Genomic DNA, 14,399 nt, shown 5'->3' with positions numbered 1-14,399 from the left:
ACTATTCACAGAAGATAGATAGCAGTGTAACCAAACTTGGAAAATGACAGTTTGCCTGTGTTAGGAATTTCTAATATCCTCCTCACCTTCACAAGAAGCATCAAGCTTATGCAAATATATTTATTTAAAAAGTTTCCTTGGAAGCAGATTCCCATATTTCTACAGGTCATGATTACAGAAGTGTTATATTTCACAGTCAGTGCTCCAGCAGAAAACTATAGTTCTGCACTGGGCTGGTGGTGAAATAGCTTTTTTCGGCTTGTATAATTTGCATTCCATAAACTTTATTAATTCCAATGGTGGTGACTTCTGGTTATGGTAGAATTTCTCAAGTGTTTAATATACTAAATTTGTAAAATAGGATACAAAGTAAGCATCTGGTGTAAAACTAATCTCACCTCAATGTACACACATCAGTGCTGTAATTATCTACATCTGAGCTGGGCACCCTGGATTCATGTGATAGTCAATGAAGAGAAATATGTGCTTTTTGTGTATTATTCATCTGACCTATTTTAGATATCTACTTAGAATAAGATGAATCACCCTCTAGGAAATGCCTGATCCTTTCCATTGACTATAAAGGAAATTTAGGATGACTAGCTCAAGAGTGAGTATTTAAACTTCGTAAAATTAATCCCGTCATTGCTGTTTGTCACTAGGAAAAGAAGATGCATGTTGTGAGAATGGAAATTAAAGTGACAATTCTCTGTTCATACAAAACATTTGCAGAAACACATGCATTCCAATATTATATTTCCTTTTTAATGATTTACTTTCCAGGATGACATTTCGTATTGTCATGCTCTAAATATATAGATTTGCATTCTTTATGAATGGCTTTTAGAAGGACTTGCAAAAAAGTGCAAAATGACAGAGATGAAAGACAGGAATATAGGATAGGGTGGTGGGTTTATAACAACTGAATTCTTTAATAAGCTGAAACAGTTTCATTTTGGAATTATTGTTCATTTAGTCCTTTAGCTGTAATTGTGTATAGCTGTAATATGTCCTCAAATCTGTCTCCTTTGATAATTAGGAACCTTCTTATGATTCCCAGTCTAAAAGTATTCATGTTATTTTATACCCATCTGTACTTATTCCAACATTAGCTGTTAGTTAAATAGCTTTTCCACATCTTTGGAAGTTACCACCCAGATATATTTATAGAAAGCAGTCATATCCCTTCTCAGTTTTTGTTTTAATTGACAGAACAAGCCCAGATCTTTCTATCTCTTCTTTTGAAATAGTATCTTCATTCCACTCATCATCCTAACAATAATTCATTTGTTCTGGTTTGAATTTATCATTCTTTACCATGTATGACAAAAGACGTACAAAGTACTTTAGCTGAAGTTTTGTCATGGGCTTGTACAATGACATTAAAAAGTTCATATTTACTGAAAACACCTAACTTTTAGATCTTTGTGTTTTTCACACCTATACCTCTCTGGAGGTTCATAGGCATCCTCTGATCAATTAAGACATTCGTATTTTTATAGTTTTCCAATGAATCCAACTTCCAGCATTTAGCAGGAATTCCTACTATGATTTCCAAAGGATATGTTATTGGTGTTTTTATGCCTCTCCAATGCCCCTATAAAATATCCAAAGTCTAGTGTTGCACTTTTTATACATTCCTAGAAAATGCATTTTTCCTCTATATTTGTCCATATCTTCTATTGCCCCACTCCTCTGGGAACCATTCTGTGCCTTGAATTTAAAATAATGTTCACTGTGAAAAGTCATCTGCACTTATTCAATGATGTCCGTTTCCCCTTGCTACAGAAGTTTCTTGTCAACCTCATATCTTCATTATATAGTGACATATACGCAAAGAATTACCCTGGGAAAGCACTACTCTTTCTGGGTATGTTAAAATGAAAACTGCTCTTCCTATTCTGTTCACAGGGTTCTGTTCATAGGATAAAGATTCACAGAAGTTAATTCCCTCAAATGCAGGAGTCTGCAACAGGAGCAAATTGCCCCCGAATCTCTATGCTAAATTTACATTTGTTTTGTTTCCACTTTAGTTATGGTCATTTATTTTTCTCTAGTCTCTTCTCTTTAGCTATCCTGCCTTTAACACAGTGGTCAACCTCTTGCTCCTATTGACTATTTGGAAAGCATTCATTTTGTTTGGGAATTTATCCAAGTAATTTGTTCCTTTTCTCTCATGTGCTTGCAACCCACTTCTTCCCTGTTCTTAGTTATATAACTAAAAGAATCTTTAGCTTTTTATTTCACAAAACCTAACTCTGGACTCTGACACATAAAATCTGGGGATCTTTAGTTGTGATGTATAATAATATAGCTGAATAATAAATTATTATTGCTCCCAACAGTTCACTTCCTCCTCTATCTCAGGTTACCACCCTACAGAGCGAAAGTAAAAATACATACTGTTCATATTTAGTACCTAAAGCAGTGTATTAGCCCAAGAAGCTGATGAAAGTGAGTATTAAAGTCTACTAAATGCTTATTCATCCTATGAATTACAAAAGCTGAAGAGCAGGCAAACATTCACTTCTTCCGCTCTTGCCAAAGTAATGGTATCCTCCACCAAATGGGCAGTGGCAGCACTGTTATTAAAATTGCCACAGTAAGAATTGCCAGTGTTTGTGACTCAAATCTATATGGTTAAATTTCACAGCTTTTAATTTATCTCCAATTTTTTGTTAGTTTTATACATCTTTTGGCATCAAAGAGAGACATAGATATCTAAAATGTCTCTACAGAAAAAATAGTTTACAGATGCCAAATAGATTTGATTTTATCGCATTGTCCTTGTCTAAACAAACAGATTGAATGTATTGATAGATCACTAGAGTTGGTGTGTTCTACACCAATCAGATATGCTTCCTAGATAATTTATTACATTCAATCTCCCTTTTCCCTTCCCTCCTTATTTTTTATTCCTTCTTTCAACATGTGTTTGAAAGCTTTCCAGTTCTAGGAGTTCTAGGAAAATTCACTGACCTATATTTACTATGCTAATTTATCTCCTCCACCCTTTCCTTAGAGAATATATTTACATGGAAGTGTTCTAACTATTGTTCAGCAATGTTAAAATAATGCCTCCAATTTGATAATTGGGTTTAAAAAACCCTGAGCTCATATTTATGATTTCAATTATATCTGAACTCTGGAATGGAGATTGTTAGTTGTACTGAGTTGAGTCCATCAAAATCTTTGAGTTTTGATATCATCTAAAATACATTTTCCTTTCACTACATTAATTCTCATGATGCACATTGCCTTTCACATGTACTGCACCATTACCATTGATTTTTTCCTCTCCTTGAAACATTCTAGTGCCAAGTCTGTAACATTACATCATTCATTCAGACTCCTAGTTTTAAAAGACAAAAGACAAAAGTCACGCAAACTTTTACATTGACTGATATTAGAAGAGAATGAAAAAGTCATGCAGCAGAAGACTATATAGGGTACGCTATGGAATCCTCAAAATTTCTGAAGAGACAGAAAAAATACAGGATATGAAAACACTATTTCTGTATGAAAATTATTCTGATCCACATGCAAATATGAGAATAGAAGCACAGGAGATAGCTATAAAAAATTACCCTTGGTGTTTGAAGAGGTGAAATCTATTGGGTTTGGTTAAAAGCCTAAATTTCCTGTGAAAAATGAAATTTTCTTATGGATCACAACACTCGTGAGGTACAAATTCAGGTGAGTGTTAGCATCTCAAGAGTTGTTGTGTGACTAATTGCTTAGATTTTGAATACAGATGATCTGTCTCGCAGGCTAGAGATAAGTGATTTGATGGTTGAGTGACTGTACTACTACAGCCAGGTACAAAGGCCATCAGGCTGTAATTCTCACAGGCTGAAATGGCACAAATAAGATTTGTGTGCAGATAACTCAGGTTGACTACGGTACTTCAAAAGTGATCCCAGTGATTTTTTTTTGATCCAAAAAAAAAAAAGGAATTAAAAGAAACAACTTTCTCGCCTAGTTTCTTGCAAATATATGTCTACAAGAACTTTAACAAATCTGATTGAGTCACAGTTTGACTAGCTCATTATATTTGCTTCACTACAGACTTTTGATTTACGTAAATGTTCACTACAGTTTTAATTGCATTTTCCTTCATGTTACATTTTACTGCTACAATCTATGACTGTAATTGAAAAGAACTTAATTTTTAATCAGAGACATTTTATGTGTAAAAATATGTATCATTTTAATGGGACAAAAATTTACTATGTTAGAGAGAGCTTCTGACATGGGAATGCAGAGACTGTGACTGTAAGATACCAACCTTATATTCACATTCAGCATATTGGTTTGGTTAATACTTAGCTTAAACATTCAGTAAGTTTACTAATATTCAGTATTAGTCAAGATTAGGCCAGCTGAACTTCCTCTTATGCACTGGGCATTTGTGTGTGTAATATACACCTCTATTTTATAGCCTTGTAATAGTTTATTCCTTGGACCAAACGAAGCCATTTTTATCTAAACAATGTTGAATGTACTTTAAAAAAAAAAAAAAAGTCATAAGTTGAAGCAGAACTATCCAATACAGAATATAACTTTCTTACTGGTTAAAATTATTCTCATATACTACATATGATCATTAAAATAGGGAAAAGGTAGTTTACAGTTCTCTGAAACCATTACTTAACAGCTTATAGAGCAGTAGCAGTGAAATAGAGTTGCACAGAATACAGTTTGAGCCTTATGCATCATTTGAACTACTTTTTGGTTTCATAAAGTTATGTTTAATTTATAATGTTTGGGGGGGGGGGGGTTGTCCCACTTATGAAATATATTGTGTACTCTCGGGGCATTGTGAAGAGAATTCTACTCACTCGCCTGATATGTGAAACATACAAAGAGGAATAGCAACTAAATATGTCCTTAACCAGATGCAACAGTCCAATAAAAAGGAAGTCTCAGGAGAACCTACAAGCACATAAGTGTATCACTGCAGTACTTCCTCTACACAGAGCTCCCTGAACAAAACGTGACTATTCAAGTTTCATATCAGAAAAGGGGAGTTTCATTATAAAGGCTCTGAGGCAAGCAGATGTGTTATATTCATCACTGAGAATGAGAAAATGAGAGGCAGAAAGATTGAGCAGTGAATGCCCTCAGCAAACTGAAGAAATTGATTGCATGTTGTGACCCCCCCTTCTGCTTAAGCTGAAGAGAAGAATGAGAAATCACCCTTACATATAGGTCTATTTCATATAAACAACCTGAGACTCCTTATTTTTCAGATAGAAGTGGCCAACATTAGTCTTGGATACTAAGCAGCTATCTTTCAGGTATTCACATTTCGGATTACTACATAACTCCTGAAGGTAACAGATATATTGACTCTGCTCCAACACTTCTAAGCAACAAGGGGAGCTGAAGATTTTACTGAAAAGATTTGAGAACAGAATATTGCAAAATGTAGTTTGGGGATCATTCCTGATCTGCAATAGCTGGGGAATTAGTTTTGAAGTAATCTACAAAACATTCATCTTTATCACTCCACCAAGTTGTGGCGTGCTTAACGTCTGCAGCGGAGATCCTGATCTCCATGAAATTTTGCATGTTGATGGATGCCCACAGGCCAGGAAATTTGGGAACAAGAACATGGCTATAGAGTCTAAGGAACACAAGGAAACAAATGGGGGAAACCAACCCAACCCAACCCAAACTTTGTTTCTACAAAGCAGCCTTTTAAAACTGAAGCTGAGATACATTATTTCAGAAACATGGTTTAGGGAAGTTTCTCTATCCTGCTGTTCTTAGATCCACGATTCAGGAAGATCATGGATTAAAAAGCATTCGCACCTAGGCCAGCCCCTAGACGGTGTGTGTCGCTCTTCTGTGCAGTGACGAGTAGGTACATTGACATATCAGGTGTACAAGAAAACAGACCAATAAGCTGAGAAAAATGAAGTGTCTGTTACACACGTATCCTGGGTGCGGGTCAGGGCTGGGTGTGGGGAGTGGCAGGTGCCCGCGGGCGGCCACGAACCGGCCTGGGCCGGTTCCAGTGGCCCCGGCACAGCTGGGAGCCCCATGGCCGCCACGCCGGAGCCAGAGCCGGAGCCGGAGCTGGAGCCAGGCGGGCAGCCCTGGCGCCCCCCTCACGCGGGTTAGGGAACGGCGGCGGCCGCACGGGGAGGAGACATGCGGGGAAATTGGGACAAGCTAAATGTAACCCATGGCAAAAAGAAGAGGTGGCGAGGAAGGAGACGAGGAAAGGGGGAGGTGTCAGGCTGATGCTGAGCATGGAGAAGGGAGAAGAAAGGCCCTTGCCTAAGTGTTTGATGGTTTATGTTCTTTTTTCCTGCTACCCAAATCAGGGATCAGAAGTTGGTGTTAATTGGCAATAAATTCAGCTGAATAAATTGCCTTGAGTTGAGACTGTTTTGCCTGAAACAACACTGTGGTCTAGGAATAATACACTAAAGTTTTTAAGAATTATCTTGCAACTCCAGAGATATGGTTTATGATCTGTCACAGGATAAGTCATGTAAATATTTTCCATTCACTACTTAAATGTCTACAAAAAGGAAATAATACTTTTTTCCCACCCAAGAAGATCTTTAAACAGCTTATTTATTTGTTTTTGGGGTAGCTTTCATATGATGGTGATGAAGGTCAGGTAGTTTTTACCCTTTGAATCTTTATTCTGCCAACAAAATGCTAGTTTTGAAGGTTTTGTGAAACTCTGTCTACCAGTCATGGAATGGAGACACTCAACTTACAGTAAGTCATAGATGCTTAATAACTCGATTTTTCTTTTTGCATCTGACATGAATAAAAAATGTCGTTCTGCGTGAAGTTAGTCTTATATTTACTGGGACATATATTGGAAGCTTATATTTGTTTATATACTTCTCAGCTGCAGAAAGCGTGATAAGAGCTTGTGTATTACTACAAAACAACAAAAATTGTGGCATTTCTTTGTGTTTTAGTCATAGAAGTTAAGTAGGATGAGCAAGTTTTGAAATATATGCATCTTCGTTTTACAGGCACTTTCCCAAGTTAAAGGTAATTGTCCTCCCATATATATTTTTCCAGGTTTAAAACATACCTTTTTAATCTCTACATGTCAGATGCAAAATAATCTTATTTTTACTTCAGTATGCTATCACTGTCTCCCATGCTCATCTACATAGTTACATGTCTTTATAATAATCATGTAATACCTACATGCAGTTAAATCAATGTTTTATTTTGCACCACTTTTCACATTCTTGAAGGGTAGAATTATTTGGTTAACCATAAAAGAAACCAAAATACCTTCAATATATATCCATTTGCGATCCAAAAGGCAAACAGCACCTGTCAGCGGAGAAAGGCTACTCTAGCCAGAGAGGAAGAAATAACCAGCAGACTGGTAAATTGAAGTTTCACGTTCAATTCATTACTGTATTGCTAAACCATTATTATTATTTTAAATAAGGTACAGGCACGACCACATCAATTTCCAGCAGCTGGACCCTGTATGCTTTGTGTAAACATGGGCAGGAGCAGCATCCCGCACACCGTGCCTGGAGACGGTCCTTGCAGAGCTCTGTGCAAATAACCTGACCCTGCAGCCCCCGCATAGTCTTCAAACAGACACCTGCCTGCAAAAGTGACAGCAAGCAATAATGTGACAAACGAGCACACAGTCTGCACATGTGCGACATACCTTACCTAGAATATTTGGATGCGATAGAATTAAACTGACCTCCGTGACAAGGACACTTTAATCAAAAGAACCAGAATCAAAGGGTAGATGAGGGGAAGGCAGCAATCCTGACGGGTCCTGTGTTTTGCCTGAGCTGCCTGTTAGGTTAGGACATCTCTTAATCATTCTGTCAACAATGTTTGTGTATATCTCTTTACTCTGATACTTCCATTTTCTTGACTGAAAGAGCACTAAAATATATTCTGTGATGCTCAAATAAGAAGGAAGAAGGAGGTGAAAAAACTTCACATAGTCTAGTATGATTACTCCTTAGGTAGACTGTATAAAACTTTAATGAATATTGATATTGGAATTAAAGATGTTTTTCTAAGTGTTTGCTTTAGCATATCATAAAGTTTAGCCTGGCTTAGTAATTGATTTTTTTCTTCTTTTTAAAATGAGAAGATAAATTGTGCACCTATTAAATGTTTTTATTGATGAGAAAATTGTTCAGAAAAATAATAATTAAATCTTTCCAACTGCCTGTGCATAACAGGCAATGTAGAAATGAATTGTTTCCTGTTCACTTTCATACGTGAATAAAGTGAACACACCATGAGAGTTTTATGGTTTCTTAATTGCAGCAATCAAATTTAAGAAAGCACCATAGGGTACTCTTTCAATTTACCTTGACAGAGTTTTGGCAACAAATCTTTAAATTAAAGAAAAAAAAATCATTGTCATCTCATGCAGAGATCAAAATCACCAACTTATATGGACTAAGAACTTCTTGCAAATGTACATTTAATAGTTAGACTTATGGAAAAATAAGTAAATAAATAAATAAAAAGAGTGACTGAGAAACTACTGAAGAGCATAACTTTGCATTCCAACATTTTTCTGAAGTAATAGAGTAATTCAGTTAGCACACCTTTGACAATTTCATTACGATAAAAATGTTCAAGATCAACTTTGGTAATAAATCAAGAGATGATATATAACATAAGATGCATATACAGTTAATACGCAGCTCAGCTATTTCTGACATTATGGTTCAGAGGTAAGGAGGGAAGTCAGGTTATCAGATTTGTATTCCAGTTCTGTCAAGTTGCTCTGAGATTTTGTGAAGTCCCTATGGATTTGTTTCAGTTGGAACCATATCGAAGAGGCACAGAGGAGCCATAGAAAATTGCATGTCTTCTTTATTTTAAAAATCTGCTTCAGTTCAGTGTCTAAATAAAGTACTTGTTCTGGTAGATAGAGAACATACAAATTAAGCATATTTTACTTAGAAAATAGCAGTCTCTGTGATATGTGTATATAATATTTAACTCTTTTTTTAATGAGATATATTATATTTGACCGTATAAAAATCAAAGTACTAACATTAGTGGAACAAGTTTCACCATCTAAGAAAGAAAAACAGCTGCACTTCATACTGTTCTTATGAATATTGAAAATAATACAGTGAAAACTGAAAAAAATACACACAAAACATTAATGATGATACTAGGAATAGTTAGGTAGTTATATGAGTAGTTACAATGGTTAGATAGTTAAAAAAATTGGGGTAAATGTAACATTAGTAATTAGTACGATGCTTCAGGTTTTTTTTTTCACATGAACAGATTGTGGATGCTAAGTATTACTTTTAAATATTAGAGATTATTTCCAGACATTATTAGGAATAAATTTCCTGTTTTATTTAGTTTATCCTCCCTTTCACTTTTAAATTGTCATATCATCTTAGAAACTGAAATAAACTATAGCTTTTCTTTCTATCTTGTTCACCCGCTCCGTAGATGAAGCACTGGGAATTAAGGGATCTGCATACTCCCCAAAATTTCTGCTGCCAAAAGGTATTCCTCTAAATTGGAAGGATTACAGCCAGATATTTAATATAGTCAATTCTAACATTCAAAAGCAATTAATTGCCCCTCAAAGTCAAAAGATTTTCTTTCAAATAATTTTTAAACTGTTTTTGCTTTTCTTTGCTTTTTAGGTTCTACTCAGCTGGGTCGTGATTTCGTGCTGTTCTTTGCCATAATTCAAGCCAGAAGATGTTTTTTTATTAAAAGACTAATTTGTCTCATGATATGTTGAGCTCTGCTGTAGATTTTCAGAAAAAAAATACAATAATATTGTGAAAATTCTTAATAGAAAATAAGCTACTCATGATACAGAGATGTTATAAATAGCAAATATTATAAATAGGAAAGTGTGAAAACAGGTCTGCCTGTGATGAACTTGCTGAATAAACAGATTCATTATATTCTTTTAGTAGTAGCAAGGCCATAAATGTGTGTAACATGTCTAAATGTGTCTAATCAAATATGAAATTAGGAACAAATTTAGATTTCTTAATGTTAGTTATTGTGGCACAATATAATGCATTTGTTTTGAAGTATGACTAGCCCAATGAAGTAAAATGCTCCTCAAGAAGAATAACAATATGGATAGTAACAATGCAGAAAAAACATATTGGAAAGTTCTGCGCAGGAGGGTAACGTTTTGCCCACTCACAGACACAAAAGATTGAATACTAGCTGCCTCAGAATTTTTTCCTTTGAAAGTTTCTTTTGGGGGAGGAAAAGTAAAGATAGCTGTAGAATCGTTAATGAAAGCAATTTCATTTGGGGTGGGTTTCTAAGACTCTTAGATTCAGTTCAATTTAGTGTTTCACATTAGCAGCTGTTAAATGCCCACCATGTCTCAAAGTATTTGGATTTAATTTAATTTAAATGTCTATCCCCCTGCAATAATTAAATGAACAGCAAGTCAACTTAAAGGAACATTGTGCAGTAGACAAAAATCACAAAAGAAGTTTAATTGCATTAAATAAATTATAATATTGATCAACATAACACAGTACTGAATTCAGTGTTGCAGTCCATGACTCATCTGTTTAGCTTTCTTTATTAAGTCTGTAAATAAATTGCAAAGGATTAAAGGAGTTAAAATTCCATTGAAGAACAAAATATTTTACCTTCAGAAACTTGTTTCTTGTTTATTTTCATAGTGTAAAATCTACTCTAGCATTTTATCATCAACTCACTGAAGTTGGGCTTCCTATGGAAAACAGTCTCTGCCCAGAAATATGTTGGAAAAGAAGCTGACAAGTTTAACTTGACAAGTTTACTGTCTTGTTGTCATATACACTGGAATCATCTTAAAGGATTGTGATGGTGTCATGACCATTTGAAAGAAGAGTCTTTAGTACAAAAATATTTCTTTATCGCATCTATAAGAATTCTTACTGATGACATTTTCAGACTCTACTTTTAACTTTACCATAGAGAAAATATTTGCTGCAATCAGCTTATTTAAAATTAGGTATTGTGCTAATCTACTTGGGGTAGCACTTCTTTTGCTGCTACTGGACTAGTTTGGTATATTTAACACTCTCCATTCTCACAATTTAATCAGAAGTCTTAAATATTTAGTGCTTTCTTAAATGTTCAACTTCTGGAATAATTTGATCCAGTGATAGCATTACCTTTCCTTTAAAAGAAAAAAAAAAAGCCCTTAAATTTCCACCGTTTACTAATGCAGAAAGAATTTATATAAGTGAGCACAGAGTGCATATGTATATATATATAAACAGAAGGCTGTCATTTAGAAGATATTAGTTGGTGCTGGAATACTGTGTTCATTTCTGGCACGTATAACAACTGAAAAGGCTTTAAATAAGAGCAGCAAACATGATCATAAAAGTTTAACAAGCAGGACATCTGAGGAAAAAACAAGTTTTGGTTATTGCGGAGATTACAAGGTTGAAGAGAAACAAGAAATACCTTCAAACAAATAAGTGATACATGTAAAAAGAAAAGAAAACAAACAAACAAAAAATCCTGTTTTTTTGTGTCGTCTGTGGGTAGACTGAGAAGCAATAGGGTTAAAATGTCTTGCAAGAGACTTACAGTAAATTTACAGAAAGGATATTTTAAAGATAAAGATATTTAAGAACTTACAATAGATTGTCCAGGAAAATTGTGAGTTCTATATTTCTATCAGTAAGTTAAAAAAAAAAAAAATCTGTCAGAAATGGTTTAGGTATAGTTGATCTTATCTTTAGGTAGGGGATAGATTAGATGACCTCCTTGAATTCCTTTCCAGCCTTACTTTATGCCCTTCTATAAATGAATAAATAAAAAGACCCTGAATCAGCTAGATTTTTGAGGTGGATCTGACTAGCTCTTTTTACAGTAAATTTCTCAAAAAAGACCAAAAGGCATTTAAATGAAAAACAAACAAACAAACAAAAACCACAAAAAAGCCAACAAAATAAAAATAAAAAAATCAGGTTTTATTAGCATACTTACTTAAAAAAACCTCCAAACTCTTTAATCAGAGAAAACTTGAGTAGACTAGATCAGAAAAAAAAAATATATATTTATAAAAAATTTTCTCTGCCTATTGTGTCCTGACAAGGTGGGTCCTGGTTTAAGGTTTGGCTTCAGTAAACTCAGCTGTATCTAGCTTCTGAAAACTCTGCCCAGAGAAGACTCTGGTCCTTCATTAGCATCATTTTCCATTTCCCTGATAGCTGGGCTGTGTCTTTTTCCTGTTATTCTCTTTCAGTCTATGTGCTCTGCTACTGCTTCAGACTCTTTGGCCTTACTGAGAGTACTTCACACTTTCCAATCATTGTATTTTGGTTGTTTGCCTCCCTTCAGGCTCTGGAACTTCTCTCCTGAGGCATGCCTACTTGTCTAACCATTCTCTCTTAAAGGAAAATAGCACAAAACCCAAGAACAACAGTAACAGAAGCATTGTTCATTACAAAAACTTTTTTTTTTTTAATTCCATATTTTAAAATCCTTTGTGTGGGTGCTGTTGGCGGTTTCTGTGTGGCACTGTTTTGTAAGGTACTCCTTTCTTCAATTAAGTTTTAAAAGAAAGCATAGCATGTAGCGGCTATGTCTATATTAGCAAACTAAATGTGCCAGGCACTGTTCTCTGTATGGAGGCCAGCTGGCATGGAACAGTCCACTTTCATATGATTAAACTCCTTTACCTTCCAACACTGCACGATCTAATGAAATAACCCATTGGGAAAAGAAAATGGAAACCACCAGTTTCCAAACCAAGCCCAGACATTAGTAAAGGTTTAGCTGGCCTGAGCCAAAGCTATGCCAGGGACTATTTAGAACAATTTTAGGGCTACTAAGATGATTAAGGGACTGGAGCATCTCTCCTATAAGGAGAGGCTGAAAGAGCTGGGACTATTCAGCCTGGAGAAGAGAAGACTGAGGGGGGATAATATCAATGTGTGTAACTATCTGAAGGGAGGGCGTAAAGAGGATGGGGTCAGACTCTTCTCAGTGGTGCCCAGTGACCGGACGAGAGGCAACGGGCACAAACTGAAGCACAAGTTCCACCTGAATATGAGGAAAAAACATTTTTACTGTGAGGGTGACTGAGCACAGGAAGAGGTTGCCCAGCGAGATTGTGGAGTCTCCTTCCTTGGAGATATTCAAAAGCTGCCTGGACGCAATCCTGTGCAACATGCTGTAGGTGACCCATTTTGAGCAGGGGGGTTGGACAAGATTATCTCCAGAGGTCCTCTTCAACCTCAACCATTCTGTAATTCTGCAATAGTAAGCACAGATGAGTTCCTGTGACTGGAAATCCTTTCTGTCACTTGTGAAATTAATAGCAGAGAGGTCTGTCTATATCCTTCATAAACTGGGGCTTAGGCACCCAAAATCCACTAAATTCCTCAAAGAGTTTCTTAAAACCTATTTTGCAGGTGCCTATTTCACACAAGCACACACACACTCCCCATGCTGCTTAGCCTGGTATTTACCTGACTATTTGCATTCGGTTACCCATGAATGTCAAGAAGGGCCTGTTCTAAGGAAAAAATAATGGTTTTTTTTGTTCCCCCCCCCCCTTACATCTCTTTTGAGAAAGGTGAAGGGAACAGACCTGAATTGCAGGAAATTCCCTGACAAAAGTTGTATGTGGTCAGAAATGCAAATAATGTTGAGAGCGGTGTTGATAATGATGCAATTTTTTTCTGCAGTAATCCAGTCATTAGAACAGTTGTCCAGAAAATGGACAGCCCTATTTTCTAGGCCCTACTAAGTCTGAGGGCATTGATCATGGAATGATCCTGAAAGAATCAAAAGTTGCTATACAAATCTAGGGACATACGTTAATAAATCTGAAACTTAAGCTGTATTTAAACTATCTAGTTGAGGGTTCTACTCAGAGAAGAACAGGCTGACAAATATTGAGAACTTTTTCTCCTTCAGCCAGAAACATTTTGGCTTCCTGAACTTGGACAAGAACAGATTCCACCTCATAATAAAAATAGAGGACATCTTTGGTAATGCCTTGCTATCTAAGGAAGACAGGCTTTAAGAAAAATAATTAAAAAAAAGTTAGGAAAAGCCCACAGATGAACATAAAATACAAAAAGCTCCAAAAGGGCCTGAACCTATGGAGAACAGAATTATTCATAATATGGTCCTTGAAAAGACAAAAAGGAGGATAAAAGACAGATTTCACAAATTTCTTTGATGTCTGTGTATTACTCCAGGAAACATCCTGAATAAATGAGAAGAGCTGAAAATCCTATTAACTGATTGTGATGGAAATGGGATACTTCACATGACTGGAATACAAACACAAAATTATTTATTGCTCAGGATGATGCAACAATGGAAAAGGAGGAGCCATTGAATATTGTTGGAAATAGTTGTTCTGAGGTCCAGAAAGTAAATAGATCTAAACCTGCCAA

The sequence above is a fragment of the Apteryx mantelli genome, chromosome 1, assembly GCF_036417845.1.
Source record: "Apteryx mantelli isolate bAptMan1 chromosome 1, bAptMan1.hap1, whole genome shotgun sequence".
Taxonomy (NCBI): Eukaryota; Metazoa; Chordata; class Aves; order Apterygiformes; family Apterygidae; genus Apteryx; species Apteryx mantelli.
Note: the sequence above shows the minus strand (reverse complement) of the source record.